The sequence below is a fragment of the Hordeum vulgare genome, chromosome 6H (assembly GCF_904849725.1).
Source record: "Hordeum vulgare subsp. vulgare chromosome 6H, MorexV3_pseudomolecules_assembly, whole genome shotgun sequence".
NCBI classification, from domain to species: Eukaryota; Viridiplantae; Streptophyta; class Magnoliopsida; order Poales; family Poaceae; genus Hordeum; species Hordeum vulgare.
Genome location: NC_058523.1, coordinates 560360899 through 560381910, shown reverse-complemented (window position 1 = coordinate 560381910; position 21012 = coordinate 560360899).

The window sequence follows — 21012 nt, the reverse complement described above, 5'->3', positions numbered from 1 at the left end:
GGTTGATGCAATCGCCGTCGGCACCGTGTCACTTCAACTACCATCGGGATTAGTGATGAATTTAAATCATTGTTATTTAGTGCCTGCGTTGAGCATGAACATTATATCCGGATCTTGTTTATTGCGAGACGGTTACTCTTTTAAGTCTGAGAATAATGGTTGTTCGATTTCTATGAGTAACATCTTTTATGGTCATGCACCGAATGTGAGAGGATTGTTCATATTGAATCTCGATAGAGATACGCATATACATAACATTGAGACCAAAAGAGTAAGAGTAAACAATGATAGCACCATATTTTTGTGGCACTGCCGCTTGGGTCATATTGGTGTAAAGCGCATGAAGAAACTCCATGCTGATGGACTTTTGGAGTCACTTGACTTTGATTCACTTGACACTTGCGAACCATGCCTCATGGGCAAGATGACTAAAACTCCGTTCTCCGGAACAATGGAGCGTGCAAGTGACTTATTGGAAATCATACATACCGATGTGTGTGGTCCGATGAGCGTGGAGGCACGCGGCGGATATCGTTATTTTCTCACCTTCACTGACGATTTGAGTAGATATGGTTATGTCTACTTAATGAAGCACAAGTCTGAAACATTTGAAAAGTTCAAGCAATTTCAGAGTGAAGTAGAAAATCATCGTAACAAGAAGATCAAGTTCCTGCGGTCTAATCGTGGGGGTGAATATCTGAGTTTCGAGTTTGGTACTCACTTAAAACAATGTGGAATTGTTTCGCAGTTAACACCGCCTGGAACACCACAGCGTAATGGTGTGTCCGAACGTCGTAATCGTACTTTATTAGAAATGGTGCGATCTATGATGTCTCTTACTGATTTGCCGTTATCGTTTTGGGGTTATGCATTAGAAACAACTGCATTCACTTTAAATAGGGCACCATCGAAGTCCGTTGACACGACACCATACGAACTGTGGTGTGGCAAAAGGCCAAAGTTATCGTTTCTTAAAGTTTGGGGATGTGATGCTTATGTCAAAAAGCTTCAGCCTGAAAAGCTGGAACCCAAAGCGGAAAAGTGCGTCTTCATAGGCTACCCAAAAGAGACAGTTGGGTACACCTTCTATCTCAAATCCGAGGGCAAAGTGTTTGTTGCTAAGAACGGAACTTTTCTCGAGAAGGAGTTTCTCTCGAGAGAATTGAGTGGGAGGAAGATAGAACTTGACGAGGTTGTCGAACCTCTCATCCCTCTGGATGGTGGCGCAGGGCAAGGGGAAACCCCTGTGATTGCGACGCCAGTTGAGGAGGAAGTTAATGATGATGATCATGAAACTCCAGTTCAAGTTTCTGTTGAACCATGCAGGTTGACGAGATCACGCGCTGCTCCAGAGTGGTACGGTAATCCCGTCTTGACAATCATGTTGTTAGACAACAATGAACCTGCAAATTATGAAGAAGCAATGGTGGGCCCAGATTCCAACAAATGGCTAGAAGCCATGAAATCCGAGATAGGATCCATGTATGAGAACAACGTGTGGACTTTGGAGATGCTACCTGAGGGCCGCAAGGCTATTCAGAACAAATGGATCTTTAAGAAGAAGACGGACGCTGACGGTAATGTGACCGTTTATAAAGCTCTACTTGTGGCAAAGGGTTTTTCACAAGTTCCAGGAATTGACTACGATGAGACTTTCTCTCCCGTAGCGATGCTTAAAGTCCGTCAGAATCATGTTAGCAATAGCTGCATTTTTCGATTATGAAATCTGCCAGATGGATGTCAAAACGGCGTTCCTTAACGGTTTCCTTAAGGAAGAGTTGTATATGATGCAACCCGAAGGTTTTGTCGATCCTAAAAATGCTGACAAAGTGTGCAAGCTCCAGCGATCCATTTATGGACTGGTGCAAGCATCTCGGAGTTGGAACAAGCGCTTTGATGAGGTGATCAAGGCATTTGGGTTTATACAAGTGGTTGGAGAATCTTGTATTTACAAGAAAGTGAGTGGGAGCTCTGTGGCGTTTCTAATATTATATGTGGATGACATATTACTGATTGGAAACAACGTAGAGCTTTTGGAGAGCATAAAAGATTATTTGAATAAAAGTTTCTCTATGAAGGACCTAGGAGAAGCTGCTTACATTCTAGGCATTAAGATCTATCGAGATAGATCAAGACGCCTGATAGGGCTTTCACAAAGCACATACCTTGATAAAGTTTTGAAGAGGTTCAAAATGGAACAGTCCAAGAAAGGGTTCTTGCCAGTGTTACAAGGTACGAGATTGAGTAAGACTCAGTGCCCAGCAACTGATGAAGATAGAGAGCATATGCGCTCCATCCCCTATGCTTCAGCCATAGGCTCTATCATGTATGCAATGCTGTGCACTAGACCGGATGTCAGCCTGGCCATAAGTATGGCAGGCAGGTTCCAGAGTAATCCAGGAGTGGATCACTGGACGGCGGTCAAGAATATCCTGAAGTACCTGAAAAGGACTAAGGAGATGTTTCTCGTGTATGGAGGTGACGAAGAGCTCGCCGTAAAAGGTTACGTTGATGCAAGCTTTGACACAGATCCGGACGACTCTAAGTCGCAAACCGGATACGTATTTATTCTTAATGGGGGTGCAGTAAGCTGGTGCAGTTCCAAGCAAAGCGTCGTAGCAGATTCTACATGTGAAGCGGAGTACATGGCTGCCTCGGAGGCGACTAAGGAGGGTGTCTGGATGAAGCAGTTCATGACGGATCTTGGAGTGGTGCCAAGTGCACTGAATCCAATAACCTTGTTCTGTGACAACACTGGTGCCATTGCCTTAGCAAAGGAACCAAGGTTTCACAAGAAGACCAGACACATCAAACGACGCTTCAACCTCATCCGCGACTACGTCGAGGAGGAGGACGTAAATATATGCAAAGTGCACACGGATCTGAATGTAGCAGACCCGCTGACTAAACATCTTCCACGGCCAAAACATGATCGACACCAGAACTGTATGGGTGTTAGATTTATTACAATGTAATTCACATGGTGATGTGAGGGCTAGATTATTGACTCTAGTGCAAGTGGGAGACTGTTGGAATTATGCCCTAGAGGCAATAATAAAAGTATAGTTATTATTATAATTCCTGTATCAAGATAATAGTTTATTATCCATGCTATAATTGTATTGAATGAAGACTCATTTACATGTGTGGATACATAGACAAAAACACCGTCCCTAGCATGCCTCTAGTTGGCTAGCCAGTTGATCAATGATAGTCAGTGTCTTCTGATTATGAACAAGGTGTTGTTGCTTGATAACTGGATCACGTCATTGGGAGAATCACGTGATGGACTAGACCCAAACTAATAGACGTAGCATGTTGATCGTGTCATTTTGTTGCTACTGTTTTCTGCGTGTCAAGTATTTATTCCTATGACCATGAGATCATATAACTCACTGACACCGGAGGAATGCTTTGTGTGTATCAAACGTCGCAACGTAACTGGGTGACTATAAAGATGCTCTACAGGTATCTCCGAAGGTGTTAGTTGAGTTAGTATGGATCAAAACTGGGATTTGTCACTCCGTGTGACGGAGAGGTATCTCGGGGCCCACTCGGTAATACAACATCACACACAAAGCCTTGCAAGCAATGTAACTTAGTGTAAGTTGCGGGATCTTGTATTACGGAACGAGTAAAGAGATTGCCGGTAAAACGAGATTGAAATAGGTATGCGGATACTGACGATCGAATCTCGGGCAAGTAACATACCGAAGGACAAAGGGCATGACATACGGGATTATACGAATCCTTGGCACTGAGGTTCAAACAATAAGATCTTCGTAGAATATGTAGGATCCAATATGGGCATCCAGGTCCCGCTATTGGATATTGACCGAGGAGTCTCTCGGGTCATGTCTACATAGTTCTCGAACCCGCAGGGTCTGCACACTTAAGGTTCGACGTTGTTTTATGTGTATTTGAGTTATATGGTTGGTTACCGAATGTTGTTCGGAGTCCCGGATGAGATCACGGACGTCACGAGGGTTTCCGGAATGGTCCGGAAACGAAGATTGTTATATAGGATGACCTCATTTGATTACCGAAAGGTTTTCGGAGTTACCGGGAATGTACCGGGAATGACGAATGGGTTCTGGGGGTTCAGGGGAGGGGGGCAACCCACTCCGGGGAAGCCCATAGGTATTTGGGGGGGTCACACCAGCCCTTAGTGGGCTGGTGGGACAGCCCACCAAATCCTATGCGCCAAGGAAGAGAAAATATCAAAGGAAAGGAAAAAAAGGGAGAGGTGGGAAGGGGGAAGGACTCCCTCCCACCAAACCAAGTAGGACTCGGTTTGGGGGGGGGAGAGTCCTCCCCCCTGGCTCGGCCGAACCCCTTGGGGTCCCTTGGACCCCAAGGCAAGGTCTCCCTCCCTCCTCCTATAGATATGGGGCTTTTAGGGCAGATTTGAGACGACTTTCTCACGGCTGCCCGACCACATACCTCCATAGTTTTTCCTCTAGATCGTGTTTCTTCGGAGCTCGGGCGGAGCCCTGCTGAGACAAGATCATCACCAACCTCCGGAGCGCCGTCACGCTGCCGGAGAACTCTTCTACCTCTCTGTCTCTCTTGCTGGATCAAGAAGGCCGAGATCATCGTCGAGCTGTACGTGTGCTGAACGCGGAGGTGCCGTCCGTTCGGTACTAGATCGTGGGACTGATCGCGGGATTGTTCGCGGGGCGGATCGAGGGACGTGAGGACGTTCCACTACATCAACCGCGATCTCACATCGCTTCTGCTGTACGATCTACAAGGGTACGTAGATCACTCATCCCCTCTCGTAGATGGACATCACCATGATAGGTCTTCGTGCGCGTAGGAAAAATTTTGTTTCCCATGCGACGTTCCCCAACAGTTACTACTATTGCTGCTGCTACTTGTTACTACTGTCACTACTGCTGCTACTGCTGTCACTACTGCTGTTACTTGCTCTGCTGTTACTACTGTTGCTGCTGCTACTTGCTACTACTGTCACTACTGTTGCTACTGCTGTTACCACTGCTGTCACTATTGTTGTTCCTTGCTACTGTTGTCACTTGTTACCTTGCTGTTACCTGCTGCAATACTTTTCTACGCCATTGATACTTCAGTTAGGAATAGTCTGCCGTCAACAGATCCTTTCCTGACACCGTTGCTATCATACCACTTTGCTGCTTATACTTTGCTTGCAGATACTAATCTTTCAGGTGTGGTTGAGCTGACAACTCAACTGCTAATACTTGAGAATATTCTTTAAGCTCCCATCGTGTCGAACCAACAAATTTGGGTTGAATACTCTACCCTCGAAAACTGCTGCGATCCCATACACTGGTGGGTTATGTCGAGACAATTTCCTGACAGTATCTTTCTGGAGTCGTTGCCAGGGAAGGTGCTAATTGTCCCCACAACAAGGACGAGCAGGAGTTAAGCTTGGGGATGCTTGATACGTCTCCAATGTATCTATAATTTTTTATAGTTCCATGCTATTTTAGTGTCAACTTGGGATGTCCTATATGCATTTATATGCCATTTTATATCATTTTTGGGACTAACCTATTGACTCAGTACCCAGTGCCAGTTTCTGTTTTTCCATGTTTTTGGCCTTTTTCGGATAGGAATTTTAATCGGAGTCCAAACGGAATAAGACCTTCGGGATGATTTTTTCCGCAACAGAAGATACGCAGGAGACTTGAGAACCAAGGTAGAGGGCCACGTGGGAGCCCACAAGCCCACCAGGCGCGCCCTAGGGGGCGCCTAGCAGGCTTGTGGGCTCCCCGTGACTCCCCTGCCCTACCTCTTCCGCCTATAAATTCCCTAAAATCCTAGAATCAACAAAGAGAGCCACGAAAATACTTTTCCGCCGCCGCAAGCTTCCGTTTCAACGAGATCCCATCTAGGGACCTTTCTGGTGCCCTGCCGGAGGGGGTATTTGGAGACGGAGGGCTTCTTCATCAACACCATTGCCTCTCCGATGATGCGTGAGTAGTTCACCACAAACCTTCGGGTCCATAGCTAGTAGCTAGATGGCTTCTTCTCTCTCTTCGATCTTCAATACAAAGTTCTTCATGATCTTCATGGAGATCTATCCGATGTAACCTTCTTATGCGGTGTTTGTCGAGATCCGATGAATTGTGGATTTATGACCAGATTATCTATGAATATTATTTGAGTCTCCTCTGATCTCTTATATGCATGATTCGTATGCTTGTAATTATCTTCAAGTTATGGGTTTTGTTTGGCCAACTAGATCTATGATTCTTGCAATGGGAGAAGTACTTGGTTTTGGGTTCATACCGTGCGGTGACCTCACCCAGTGACAGAAGGGGTAGCGAGGCACGTATCATGTTGTTGCCATCAAGGGTAAAAAGATGGGGTTTATGTCATATTGCATGAATTTATCCCTCTACATCATGTCATCTGTCTTAAGGCGTTACTCCGTTTGTTATGAACCTAATACAATAGATGCATGCTGGATAGCGGTCGATGTGTGGAGTAATAATAGTAGATGCAGATTGTATCGGTCTACTTGTCTCGGACGTGATGCCTATTCATGTGATCATTGCCTTTGATATCGTCATGACTTTGCGCGATTCTATCAATTGCTCGACAGTAATTTGTTCACCCACCATTATACTTGTTTCAAGAGAGAAGCCTCTAGTGAACACTATGGCCCCCGAGTCTATTTCACATCTTCAGATCTATGTACTTTGCTGCACTTTTATTTCCTTTCTCCACCAGATCTCACTTTGCAAACAATCGTGACGGGATTGACAACCCGTTATCGCGTTGGGTGCAAGCTCGTTTGTTTTTGCACATGTGTTGTGGTGCCTCATCTCGACACTCCTACTAAATTGATACCTTGGTTCTCAAACTGAGGGAAATACTTACTTCTACTCTACTGCATCACCCTTTCCTCTTCAAGGGAAAAACCAACGCAAGCTCAAGAGGTAGCAGGACCCAAAATCAGTGACTAAGAGCATAAAAAACTAGCCGGAATAGGCCAAAACTGCGAGTTTCGATGAGTTCCCCGTAGACGGACCCCGGGGTACCAGAAACGTTCGGGTCGCAGCGGGACCCAAAATCAGTGAGTAATAGCATACAAAACTGGTTGGAATAGGCCAAAACTGTGAGTTTTCATGATTTTACGCTTAATCGGACCCCAAGGTTCGTGAAACGTTCGGATGGCATCGGGAGCCAAAATTAGTGACTAATAGCATACAAAACTGGTCGGAATAGGCCAAAACAGTGAGTTTTTGATGAGTTCCCCGTACTCGGACCGCGTGGTTCCCGAAATGTTCGGATCGTAGTGGAACCCAAAGTCAGTGAGTAATAGCTTACAAAACTCGCCAGAATAGGCCAAAACTCCGATTTTTCTTGATTTCCCCTTAAACGGACCCCGGGGTTCCCGAAACGTTTGGATGGCATCGAGACCCAAAATCAGTGACAAATAGCATACAAAGCTGGCCGGAATAGGCCAAAACTACGAGTTTTGACGAGTACCGCGTAACCGGACCCCTGGGTTCCGGAAACGTTTGGATCGCAGCAGGAACCAAAATTAGTGAGTAATACCATACAAAACAGGTCGAAATAGGCCAAAACTGTGAGTTTTCATGATTTCCCCTTAACCAGACCCCGGGGTTCCCAAAACGTTCGGATGGCATCGGGACCCAAAGTCAGTGACTAATAGCAAACAAAAGTTGCCGGAATAGGCCAGAACTGTGAGTTTTGACGAGTTCCCCGTAAGCGGACCCCGGGGTTCCCGAAACTTTCGGATCGCAGCGGGACCCAAAATCAGTGATTAATAGCATACAAAACTGGCCAGAATAGACCAAAACTGCGCGTTTTGCCGAGTTCCCCGTAACCGAACCCAGGGTTCCTGAAACGTTTGGACCGCAACGGGAACCAAAAACAATGAGTAATAGCATACAAAATTGGTCAGAATAGGCCAAAACTGCGAGTTTTCATGATTTCCCCTTAACCGAACCCCGGGGTTCACAAAACGTTCGGATGGCATCGGTACCCAAAATCAATGACTAATAGCATACAAAACTGGCCAGAATAGGCCAAAACTGCGAGTTTTGACGAGTTCCCCGTAACCGGACCTCGGAGTTCCCAAAATGTTCGGATCGCATCGGGACCCAAAATCAGGGACAAATAGCATAAAACTTTGGCCGGAAAAGGCCAAAACTGCGAATTTAGATGAGTTCCTCGTAACCGGACCCCGGAGTTCCCGAAACGTTTGGATCACAGCGGGAACCGATATCAGTGAGTAATACATACAAAAGTGACCTGAATAGGCTAAAGGTGCGAGTTTTCCTGATTTACCCTTAAACGGACCCCGGGATTCCCGAAACATTCGGATGGCATCGGGTCACAAAATCTGTGACAAATAGCATAAAAATTTGGCCGAAATCTGTGACAGAACTGTGAGTTTTGATGAGTTCCCCATAATCGGACCCCGGGATTCCCGAAACGTTTCGATCGCAGTAGCAACCAAAATCAGTGAGTAATAGCATACAAAACTGGCCGGAATAGGTCAAAACTGCGATTTTTCATGATTTCCCCATAACTGGACCCCGGGGTTCGCGAAATATTTGGATGGCATCGGGACCCAAAATCAGTGACTAATAGCATACAAAACTGCCGTGAATAGGCCAAAACTGTGTGTTTTGACGAGTTCCCAGTAATCGGACCCCGGGGTTCCCGAAACTATCGAATCACAGCGGGACCCAAAATCAGTGAGTAATAGCTTACAAAACTCGCCAGAATAGGCCAAAACTGTGTGTTTTGACGACTTCCACGTAACCAGACCCCAAGCTTCCCGAAACATTTGTATCGGAGCGGGACCCAAAATCACTGAGTAATAGCATACAAAACTGGCCAAAATAGGCCAAAACTGTGATTTTTGATGAGTTCCCCGTAACTGGACCTCGGGGTTCCCGAAACGTTTGGATCACAATGGGACCCAAAATCAGTGAGTAATAGCAGACAAAACTGACCGGAATAGGCCAAAAGTGCGAGTTTTCATGAGTTCCACGTAATCGGACCCCGGGGTTCCCGAAACGTTCAGATCGCACTGGGACCCAAAATCAGTGAGTAATAGCATAAAAACTGGTCGGAATAGGCCCAAGCTGCGAGTTTTCCTGATTTCCCCTTAAACGGACGTCGGGGTTCCCGAAATGTTAGGATGGCATCGGGACCCAAAATCAGTGACTAATAGCATACAAAACTGGCCAGAATAGGCCAAAACTGCGAGTTTTGAAGAGTTCCCCGTAACCGGACCCCGGCGTTCCCGAAATGTTTGGTGTCATAGCGGGACCCAAAATCAGTGAGTAATAACATACAAAAGTGGCCGGAATAGACCAAAACTGCGAGTTTTGATGAGTTCCCCATAACCGAACCCGATGTTCCTGAAACGTTCGGATCGCAGCGGGAACCAAAATCAGTGAGTAATAGCATACAAAACTGGCACGAATAGGCCAAAATTGTGAGTTTTCAAGAGTTCCACGTAACTAGACCCCGGGGTTCCCGAAACACTCGGATCGCAGCGGGACCCAAAATTAGTGAGTAGTAACATACAAAACTTGCCAAAATAGACAAAAACTACAAGTTTTGTCGAGTTCCCCGTAACCGGACGCTGGGGTACCCGAAACGTTTGGATCACAGTGGGAGCCAAAAACTATGAGTAATAGCATACAAAACTTGCTGGAATAGGCCAAAATTGCGAGTTTTCATGAGTTCCACGTAATTGGACCCCGGGATTCCCGAAACGTTCGGATCGCAGCGGGACCCAAAATCAGTGAGTAATAGCATACAAAACTGGCCAAAATAGACCAAAACTGCGAGTTCTGACGAGTTCCCCGTAACCGGACCCCGGGGGTCCCGAAACGTTTCAATCGCAGCGGGGACCAAAATCAGTGAGTAATAGCATACAAAAGTGGCCAGAATAGGCCAAAGTTGTGACTTTTCCTGATTACCCCTTAAACGGACCATGGGGTTCCCGAAACGTTCGGATGGCATGGGGACCCAAAATCGGTGACAAATATCATAAAAAACTAGCCGGAATAGGCCAAAACTCCGAGTTTTGACGAGTTCCCCGTAACCGGACCCCGGGGTACCCGAAACATTCGGGTCGCAGCGGGACCCAAAAAGCAGTGAGTAATAGCATACAAAACTAGCCGAAATAGGCCAAAACTGCGAGTTTTCATGATTTCCCTCTTAATCGGACCCCGAGGTTCCCGAAACGTTCGGATGTCATCGGGACCCAAAATCAGTGAGTAATAGCATACAAAACTGGCCAAAATAGACCAAAACTGCGAGTTTTGACGAGTTCCCCGTAACCGGACCCCGAGGGTCACGAAACGTTTGGATCGCAGCGGGAACCAAAATCAGTGAGTAATAGCATACAAAAGTGCCCAGGATAGGCCAAATCTGTGAGTTTTCCTGATTTCCCCTTAAACGGACCAGGGGGTTCCCGAAACGTTCGGATGGCATCGGGACCCAAAATCTGTGACAAATAGCATAAAAAACTGGCCGAAATAGGCCAAAACTATGAGTTTTGATGAGTTCCCCGAATCCGGACCCCGGGGTTCCCAAAACTTTCGGATCGCAGCGTGACCCAAAATCAAAGAGTAATAGCATACAAAACTGGCCAGAATAGACCAAAACTGCAAGTTTTGTCGAGTTCCCCGTAATCGGACCCAGGGTTACTAAAACGTTTGGACCGTAGCGGGAACCAAAAACAGTGAGTAATAACATACAAAACTGGTCGGAATAAGCCAAAACTGCGATTTTTCATAATTTCCCCTTAACCGGATCCCGGGGTTCCCAAAACGTTTGGATGGCATTGGGACCAAAAATGAGTGACTAATAGCATACAAAACTGGCCGGAATTGGCCAAAACTGTGAGTTTTGAAGAGTTCCCCGTAACCGAACCTCGGGGTTCCCGAAACGTTTGGGTCGCAGCGGGACCCAAAATCAGTGAGTAATAGCATACAAAACTGGCCAGAATAGACCCAAACTGCGAGTTTTGACAAGTTCCCCGTAACCGGACCCCAGAGTTCCCGAAACGTTCGGTTGGCATCGGGACCCAATATCGTGGACAAATAGCATAATAATTTGGCCGGCATAGGCCAAAACTGCGAGTTTTGATGAGTTCCCCATAACCGGACCCCGGGGTTCCCGAAACATTTGGATCACAGTGGGAACCAATATCACTAAGTAATGGCATACAAAAGTGACCTGAATAGGCCAAAGCTGCGAGTTTTCCTGATTTACCCTTGAACGGACCACGGGGTTCCGGATCGCATCGGGACACAAAACCTGTGACAAATAGCATAAAAATTGGACGGAATAGGCCAAAACTGCGAGTTTTGACGAGTTCCCCGTAACCGGACCCCGGGATTCTCGAAACGTTTGGATCGCAACGGTAACCAAAATCAGTGTGTAATAGCATACAAAACTGGCTGGAATAGGCCAAAACTGCGATTTTTCATGATTTCCCGTTAACCGAACCCTCGGGTTCCCAAAACGTTCGGATGGCATCGGGACCCAAAATCAGTGACTAATAGCATACAAAACTGGCTCAATAGGCCAAAACTATGAGTTTTGACGAGTTCCGTGTAATCGGACCCCGGGGTTCCCGAAACTTTTGGATCACAGCGGGACCCAAAATCAGTGAGTAATAGCTTACATAACTCGTGAGAATAGGCCAAAACTGCGTGTTTTGACGAGTTCCACGTAACCGAACCCCAGGGTTCCAGAAACATTCGTATCGGAGCGGGACCCAAAATCAGTGACTAATAGCATACAAAACTGGCCAAAATAGGCCAAAACTGCGATTTTTGATGACTTCCCCGTAACTGGACCTCGGGGTTCCCCAAACATTCGAATCACAACGGGACCCAAAATCAGTGAGTAATAGCATACAAAAAAGGCCGGAATAGGCAAATGTGCGAGTTTTCATGAGTTCCACGTAATCGGACCGAGGGGTTCCTGAAACATTCGGATCGTAGCGGGACCCAAAATCAGTGAGTAATAGCATACAAAATTGGCCGGAATAGACCCAAGCTGCGAGTTTTCCTGATTTCCCCTTAAACGGATCCCGGGGTTCTCGAAATATTCGGATGGCATCGGGACCCAAAATCAGTGACTAATAGCTTACAAAACTGGCCGGAATAGACCAAAACTGCGAGTTTTGATGAGTTCCCCGTAACTGGACCCCGGGGTTCCCGAAACATTCGGATGGCATCGGGACCAAAAGTCAGTGACTAATAGCAAACAAAACTGGCCGGAATAGGCCAGAACTGAGAGTTTTGACGAGTTCCCCGTAACCGGACCCCGGGGTTCCCGAAACGTTCGGATCGCAGCGTGACCCAAAATCTATGAGTAATAGCATACAAAATTGGCCGGAATTGGCCAAAACTGTGACTTTGCCGAATTCCCGTAACCCGACCCCGGGGTTCCTGAAATGTTTGGACCGCAGCGGGAACCAAAATCAGTGAGTAATAGCATACAAAACTTGTTGGAATAGGCCAAAACTGCGAGTTTTCATGATTTCCCCTTAACCGGACCCCGGGGTTCCTAAAATGTTCGGATGGCATCGGGACCCAAAATCAATGACTAATAGCATACAAAACTTGCCAGAATAGGCCAAAACTGCGAGTTTTCATGAGTTCCACGTAATTGGACCTCGGGGTTCCCGAAATGATTGGGTCGCACCGGGACCCAAAATCAGTGAGTAATAGCATACAAAACTGGCCAGAATAGACCAAAACTACGAGTTTTGACGAGTTCCCCGTAACTGGACCCCGGAGTTCCCGAAACATTCGGATGGCATCGAGACCCAAAATCAGGGACAAATACCATAAAAATTTGGCCGGAATAGGCCAAAATTGTGAGTTTTGATGAGTTCCCCGTAACCGGACACCGGGTTCCTGAAACGTTTGTATCTTAGCGGGAACCAATATCAGTGAGTAATAGCATACAAAACTGGTCGGAATAGGCCAAAACTGTGAGTTTTGACGAGTTCCAAGTAATCGGACCTCGGGGTTCCGGAAACTTTCGGATAGCAGCGGAACCCAAAATCAGTGAGTAATAGCTTACAAATCTCGCGAGAATAGGCCAGAACTGCGTGTTTTGACGAGTTCCACGTAACCGGACCTCGGGGTTCCGAAACACTCATATCGGAGTGGGACCCAATATCAGTGACTAATAGAATACAAAACTGGCCAAAATAGGCCAAAACTACATTTTTTACGAGTTCCCCGTAACCGGACCTCGGGGTTCCCGAAACGTTCGGATCACAACGGGACCCAAAATCAATGACTAATAGCATACAAAACTGGCCGAATAGGCCCAAGCTGCGAGTTTTCATAAGTTCCACGTAATCGGACCCCGGGGTTCCCGAAACGTTAGGATCGCAGCGGGATCCAAAATTAGTGAGTAATAGCATACAAAACTAGCGGCAATAGGCCCAAGCTGCGAGTCTTCCTGATTTCCCCTTAAACGGACCCCGGGGTTCCCAAAACGTTCGGATGGCATCGGGACCCAAAATCAGTGACTAATAGCATACAAAACTGGCAGGAATAAGCCAAAACTGTGACTTTTGACGAGTTCCCAGTAATCGGACCCCGGGGTTAATGAAATGTTTAGATGGCATCGGGACCCAAAAATCAGTGAGAAATAGCATACAAAACTGGCGAGAATAGGCCAAAACTGCGAGTTTTGACGAGTTCCCCGTAACCAGACTCCGGGGTTCCCGAAAGGTTCGGATGGCATCGCGTCCCAAAATCGATGAGTAATAGCATACAAAACTGGCCGGAATAGGCCAAAACTGTGAGTTTTGAAGAGTTCCCTGTAATCATACCCCGGCGTTCCCAAAATGTTTGGGTTGCAGCGGGACCAAAAATCAGTGAGTAATAGTATACAAAACTGGCCAGAATAGACGAAAACTACGAGTTTTGATGAGTTCCCCGTAACCGGACCCGGGGGTTCCTGAAACGTTCGGGCCGCGGCGGGAACCAAAATCAGTGAGTAATAGCATACAAAACTGACAGGAATAGGCCAAAATTGCGAGTTTTCACGAGTTCCACGTAACTAGACCCTGAGATTTCCGAAACACTCGGATCGCAGCAGGACCCAAATTAGTGAGTAGTAACATACAAAACTTGCCAAAATAGACCTAAACTACGAGTTTTGTCAAGTTCCCCGTAACCGGACCGTGGGGTTCCCGAAACGTTTGGATCACAGCGGGAACAAAAAACTATGAGTAATAGTATACAAAACTTGCTGGAATAGGCAAAACTGTGAGTTTTCATGAGTTCCACGTAATTGGACCCTAGGGTTCCCGAAACATTCGGATCGCAGCGGGACCCAAAATCGGTAAGTAATAGCATACAAAACTGGCCAAAATAGACCAAAACTGCTAGTTTTAACGAGTTCCCCGTAACAGGACCCCGGGGGTCACGAAACGTTTGGATCGCAACGGGAACCAAAATCAGTGAGTAATAGCATACAGAAGTGGCCAGAATAGGCCAAAGCTGTGAGTTTTGCTGATTTCCCCTTAAACGGACCACGGGGTTCCCGAAATGTTCGGATGGCATCGGGACCCAAAATCAGTGACAAATAGCATAAAAACTGGCCGGAATAGGCCAAAACTGCGAGTTTTGACGAGTTCTCCGTAACCGGACCCCGGGGTACACGAAACGTTCGCGTCGCAGCGGGACCCAAAATCAGTGAATAATAGCATACAAAACTGGCCGAAATAGGCCAAAACTGTGAGTTTTCATGATTTTCCACTTGGTTCGGACCACGAGGTTCCCGAAACGTTCGGATGGCATCGGGACCCAAAATCAATGACTAATAGCATACAAAACTGGTCGGAATAGGCCAAAACTGTGAGTTTTTGACGAGTTCCCCGTAATCGGACCCCCGGGGTTCCCGAAACGTTGGGATCGCAACAGGACCCAAAGATAGTGAGTAGTAGCTTACATAACTCGCCAGAATAGGCCAAAACTGCGAGTTTTCCTGATTTCCCCTTAAACGGACCCCGGGCTTCCCGAAACGTTCAGATGGCATCGGGACCCAAAATCAGTGAACAAAAGTGGCCGGAATAGGCCAAAACTGTGAGTTTTGACGAGTTCCCCGTAACCGGACCCCTAGGTTCCCAAAACGTTTGGATCCCAGCGGCAATCAAAATCAGTGAGTAATAGCATACAAAACAGGCCGGAATAGGCCAAAACTGCGAGTTTTCATGATTTCCCCTTAACCGGACCCTGGGTTCCCGAAACATTCGGATGGCATCGGGACCAAAAGTCAGTGACTCATAGCAAACAAAACTAGCCAGAATAGGCCAGAACTAAGACTTTGACAAGTTCCCAGTAACCGGAGCCGGGGGTTCCCGAAACGTTCGGATCGCAGTGGGACCCAAAATCAGTGAGTAATAGCATACAGAATTGGCCGAAATAGACCAATACTGCGAGTTTTGCCGAGTTCCCCATAAGCCGACCCCTGGGTTCCTGAAACGTTTGGACCGCATCGGGAACCAAAAACAGTGAGTAATAGCATACAAAACTGGCTGGAATAGGCCAAAACTGCGAGTTTTCATTATTTCCCCTTAACCGGACCCCGGGGTTCCCAAAATGTTCGGATGGCATCGGGACCCAAAATCAATGACTAATAGCATACAAAACTTGCGAGAATAGGCCAAAACTGCGAGTTTTCATGAGTTCCACGTAATTGGACCTCGGGACTCCCGAAACGATTGGGTCGCACCGGGACCCAAAATCAGTGAGTAATAGCATACAAAACAGGCCAAAATAGGCCAAAACTACAATTTTTTACGAGTTCCCCATAACCGGACCTCGGGGTTCCCGAAACGTTCGGATCACAACGGGACCCAAAATCAATGACTAATAGCATACAAAACTGCCCGAATAGGCCCAAGCTGCGAGTTTTCATAAGTTCTACGTAATCGGACCCCGGGGTTCCCGAAACGTTAGGATCGCAGCGGGACCCAAAATCAGTGAGTAATAGCATACAAAACTAGCGGGAATAGGCCCAAGCAGGGAGTCTTCCTGATTTCCCCTTAAACGGACCCCGGGGTTCCCAAAAACGTTCGGATGGCATCGGGACCCAAAATCAGTGACTAATAGCATACAAAACTGGCCAAAATAGGCCAAAACTACAATCTTTTATGAGTTCCCCATAACCGGACCCTGGGGATCCTAAAACGTTTGGACCGCAGCAGGAACCAAAAACACTGAGTAATAGCATACAAAACTGGCCAGAATAGACCAAAACTGCGAGTTTTGGTTAGTTCCCCTTAACCGGACCCCGGGGTTCCCGAAATGTTTGGATGGCATCGGGACCCAAAATCAGTGACTAATAGCATACAAAGCTGGTCGGAATAGGCCGAAACTGTGAGTTTTTGACGAGTTCCACGTAACCGGACCCCGGGGTTTCTAAAACGTTCGGATCGCAGCGGGACCTAAAATCAGTGAGTAATATCTTACAAAACTAGCCAGAATAGACCAAAACTATGAGTTTTGATGAGTTCCCCGTAACCGGACCCCGGGGTTCCCGAAACGTTTGGACCGCAGCAGGAACCAAAAATACTGAGTAATAGCATACGAAACTGGCCGGAATAGGCTAAAACTCCGAGTTTTCCTGAGTTCCCCGTAATTGGAACCCGGGGTTCCCGAAATGTTCGGATCGAAGCGGGACCCAAAATCAGTGAGTAATAGCATACAAAACTGCGAGGAATAGGCCAAAACTGCGAGTTTTCACGAGTTCCCCGAAGTCGAACCCCGGGGTTCCCGAAACGTTTGGATCACAGCGAGAACCAAAATCTGTGAGCAATAGCATACAAAAGTGGCCCTAATAGGCCAAAGCTGCAACTTTTCCTGATTTCCCCTTAAACGGACCACGGGGTTCCCGAAACGTTCGAATGGCATCGGGACCCAAAATCAGTGACAAATAGCATAAAAACTGGCCAGAATAGGCCAAAACAGTGAGTTTTGACTAGTTCCGCGTAACTGGACCCCGGGGTTCCCGAAACGTTAGGGTCGCAGCGGGGCCCAAAATCAGTGAGTAATAGCATACAAAACTGGCCGAAATAGGCCAAAACTGCGAGTTTTCATGATTTCCCCTTAATCAGACCTCGGGGTTCCCGAAACGTTTAGATGGCATCGGGACCCAAAATCAGTGACTAATACCACATAAAACTGGACGGAATAAGCCAAAACTATGAGTTTTGACGAGTTCGCCGTAATCGTACCCCGGGGTTCCCGAAACGTTCGGATCGCATGAGGACCCAAAGTCAGTGAGTAATAGCTTACAAAACTCGCCAGAATAGGCCAAAACTGCGAGTTTTCCTGATTTCCCCTGAAACGCACCCTGGGGTTCCTGAAATGTTTGGATGGCATCGGGGCCAAAAATCAGTGACAAATAGCATACAAACTGGCCAGAATAGACCAAAACTGCGAGTTTTGACAAGTTCCCCGTAACCGGACCCTAGGGTTCCCGAAACGTTCGGATCGCAGCGGGAACGAAAATCAGTGAGTAATAGCTTAGAAAACTCGCCTGAATAGGCCAACACTCGGGGTTCCCCGTAACCGAACCTCGGGTACCCGAAATGTTCGGATCACAACGGGACCAAAAATCAGTGGCTAATAGCATACAAAACTGGCCGGAATAGGCCAAACCTGCGAGTATTCATGAGTTCCATGTAATCGTACCCCGGTGTTCCTGAAACATTCGGATCACAGCGAGACCCAAAATCAGTGAGTAATAGCATACAAAACAGGCCAAAATAGGCCAAAACTGTGATTTTTGACGACTTCCCCATAACCGGACCTCGGGGTTCCGGAACGTTCGGATCACAACATGACCCAAAATCAGTGAATAATAGCATACAAAATTGGCCGGAATAGGCCAAAACTACGAGTTTTGACGAGTTCGCCGTTAGCGGACCCCGGGGTTACCGAAACATTCGGATCGCAACGGGGCCCAAAACCGATGAGTAATAGCATACAAAACTGGCTAGAATAGACCAAAAATGCGAGTTTTGACGAGTTCCCCGTAACCGGACCCCGGAGTTCCTGAAATTTTCGGATGGCATCGGGACCCAAAATCAGGGACAAATAGCATAAAAATTTGGCCGGAATAGGCCAAAATTGTAATTTTTGATGAATTCCCTGTAACCGGACACCGGGTTCCCGAAACGTTTGGATCGTAGCAGGAACCAATATCAGTGAGTAATAGCATACAAAAGTGGTCAGAATAGACCAAAACTGTGAGTTTTGACGAGTTCCCAGTAATCGGACCCCGGGGTTCCGGAAACTTTCGGATCGCAGCGGAACCCAAAATCGGTGAGGAATAGCTTACAAATCTTGCCAGAATAGGCCCGAACTGCGTGTTTTGACGAGTTCCACATAACCGGACCTCGGGGTTCCGAAACATTCGTATCGGAGCGGGACCCAAAATCAGTGACTAATAGCATACAAAACTGGCCAAAATAGGCCAAAACTACAATTTTTACGAGTTCCCCGTAACCTCGGGGTTCCCGAAACGTTCGGATCACAACGGGGCCCAATGACAGTGAGTAATAGCTTACATAACTCTCCAGAATAGGCCAAAACTGCGAGTTTTCCTAATTACCCCATAAACGGCCCCGGGCTTCCCGAAACGTTCAGATGGCATCGGGACCCAAAATCAGTGACAAATAGCATACAAAAGTGGCCGGAATAGGCCAAAACTGTGAGTTTTGACGAGTTCCCCGTAACTGGACCCCTAGGATCCCGAAACGTTAGGATCGCCGTTGGACCCAAAATCAGTGAGTAATAGCATACAAAACTAGCGGGAATAGGCCCAAGCTGCGAGTCTTCCTGATTTCCCCTTAAACGGACCCCGGGGTTCCCAAAACGTTCGGATGGCATCGGGACCCAAAATTAGTGACTAATAGCATACAAAACTGGCCGGAATAGGCCAAAACTGTGAGTTTTGACGAGTTCCGAGTAATCGGACCCCGGGGTTAATGAAATGTTCAGATGGCATCGGGACCCAAAAATCAGTGACAAATAGCAAACAAAACTAGCCGGAATAGGCAAGAACTGAGAGTTTGGAAGAGTTCCCCGGAACCAGACCCCGGGTTCCCGAAACGTTCGGATCGCAGCGGGACCCAAAATCAGTGAGTAATAGCATACAAAATTGGCCGGAATAGGCCAAAACTATGAGTTTTGCCGAGTTCCCCGTAACCCGACCCCGGGGTTCCTGAAATGTTTGGACCGCAGCTGGAACAAAAAACAGTGAGTAATAACATACAAAACTGGCCGGAATAGGCCAAAACTGCAAGTTTTCATGATTTCCCCTTAACCGGACCCCGGGGTTCCCAAAATGTTCGGATGGCATCGGGACCCAAAATCAATGACTAATAGCATACAAAACTTGCCAGAATAGGCCAAAACTGCGAGTTTTCATGAGTTCCATGTAATTGGACCTCAGGGTTCCCGAAATGATTGGGTCGCGCCGGGACCCAAAATCAGTGAGTAATAGCATACAAAACTGGCCGGAATACACCAAAACTGCGAGTTTTGACGAGTTCCCCGTAACCGGACCCCAGAGTTCCCGAAATGTTCGGATGGCATGGGGACCCAAAATCAGGGACAAATAGCATAAAAATTGGCCGGAATAGGCCAAAATTGTGTGTTTTGATGAGTTCCCCGTAACCGGACACCGGGTTCCCGAAACGTTTGGATCGTAGCGGGAACCAATATAAGTGAGTAATAGCATAAAAACTGGTCGGAATCGGCCAAAACTGTGAGTTTTGACGAGTTCCCAGTAATCGGACCCCGGGGTTCCGGAAACTTTCGGATCGCAGCGGAACCCAAAATCCGTGAGTAATAGCTTACAAATCTCGCTAGAATAGGCCAGAACTGCGTGTTTTGACGAGTTCCACGTAACCGGACCTCGGGGTTCGGAAACATTCGTATCGGAGCATGACCCAAAATCAGTGACTAATAGCATACAAAGCTAGCCAAAATAGGCCAAAACTACATTTTTTACGAGTTCCCCGTAACCGGACCTCGGGGTTCCCGAAACGTTCGGATCACAACGGGACCCAAAATCAATGACTAATAGCATACAAAACTGGCCGAATAGGCCCAAGCTGCGAGTTTTCATAAGTTCCACGTAATCGGACCCCGGGGTTCCCGAAACGTTAGGATCGCAGCGGGACCCAAATTCAGTGAGTAATATCATACAAACTAGTGGGAATAGGCCCAAGAAGAATAGACCCGAAATCAGTGAGTAATAACATTCGGATCGCAACGGAGCCCAAAATCGATGAGTAATAGCATACAAAACTGGCCAGAATAGACCAAAATTGCCAGTTTTGACGATTTCCCCGTAAACGGACCCTGGGGTTACCCGAAACGTTTGGACCGCAGCAGGAACCAAAAACAGTGAGTAATAGCATACAAAACTGGCCGGAATAGGCCAAAACTCCGAGTTTTCATGAGTTCCACATATATGGACCCCGGGGTTCCCGAAATGTTCGGATCGAAGCGGGACCCAAAATCAGTGAGTAATAGCATACAAAACTGGCGAAAATAGACCAACACTGCGAGTTTTGACGAGTTCCCCGTAACCGGACCCTGGGGTTCCCGAAACGTTCGGATCATAGCGACAACCAAAATCGGTGAGTAATAGCTTACAAAACTCGCCAGAATAGGCCAACACTCGGGGTTCCCAGTAACCGAACCTCGGGTTCCCGAAACGTTCGGATCACAAGGGACCAAAAATCAGTGGCTAATAGCATAGAAAACTGGCCGGAATAGGCCAAACCTGCCAGTATTCATGAGTTCCATGTAATCGGACCCCGGGGTTCCCGAAACATTCAGATCGCAGCGAGACCCAAAATCAGTGAGTAAGAACATACAAAACTGGCCAAAATAGACCAAAGCCGCGAGTTTTTACGAGTTCCCCATAACCGGATTTCCTGATTTCCCCTTAAACGGACTTGAATAGGCCAAA